We start from the raw sequence: 818 nt of genomic DNA on the forward strand, positions 1-818 counted from the left end.
GCCCTGCGCCTCTCATCTTCTGCCTGAGTCGGGAGTGAAAAGGGACGCTCGGGGTGTCTGCGGGAGCGAGGTGTCAAGTGGGAGCGGGGTGTCCGCGCGTGGCCCGAGGCGCTGGTGACGGAGGGTGCGCAGTGTCCATGGGTGCGGAACTCCGCGGTTGCCAGGTGTCCGCGGGTGCGGGATCTCCGAGGCCCGGCGAGTGGAGGGAACCAGCGTCACCACGGGCGAGTGCAGCCCCGACTCCGGGCGCGGAAGGGTTAACGGGCCACTGGACTGGCTTCCCGGTAAATTGGAAGCAACCTCTCGAGGGTTTGATTGGCTGCCAATGACATCACCGCCCGAGTCTCAGTCCCGAGGACCCGGGCTCCGGCCGACAGAACCGCCCAAATGCCATGGGGCCACGCCCCCAGTCACGCCCCCGGCAGCCCATTGGCTGCCGGTCTCGATGAGGTGGCGGTCCGCCTTCCCCGGCTTCTGATTGGCTTAACTTGCCGTCGGTCGGTGGCCGGTCCGCCCCCTCGGAATCTTACATTTACAGTGTAGCAAAAGAGAAAGTAACTATGTTGCTGCTGGAGATCAATGAAGCCGAGTGAATGGGCTACCCGCGCGAGTCCACAGCAGAAGCGCAGCGCCCGGCAGTGCAGGGCTGCGCCGATCGAGGAAGTAAGTGGAAGTCTCTTGACCACTCAGGGGCCGGTGTGTGCGCGTACTTGTGTGTGCGTGTATATGAGTGTGGCAAGCGTGTGTGTGCGTGTCTGTGCGCACGCGAGGCGGAGAGGGGGAACAGTGCGGACGCAGGACCGCGGCGTGCTGCCCGG

General features: G+C 65.2%; 1 protein-coding gene across 1 annotated transcript in view; it reads left to right on the top strand.

Moving 5' to 3' along the window:
- Positions 1-574: 574 nt before the first annotated feature.
- Positions 575-818, top strand: part of Dusp10 (dual specificity phosphatase 10) — a 31,328-nt gene continuing 31,084 nt past the window's right edge. Inside the window, exon 1 of the mRNA XM_010642485.2 lies at positions 575-663. The gene's annotated coding sequence lies outside the window, so the exon portion shown is untranslated. The remainder of the gene's footprint in view (positions 664-818) is intronic.

The sequence above is a fragment of the Fukomys damarensis genome, unplaced genomic scaffold, assembly GCF_012274545.1.
Source record: "Fukomys damarensis isolate Sample0158 unplaced genomic scaffold, DMR_v1.0_HiC HiC_scaffold_11, whole genome shotgun sequence".
NCBI lineage: Eukaryota > Metazoa > Chordata > Mammalia > Rodentia > Bathyergidae > Fukomys > Fukomys damarensis.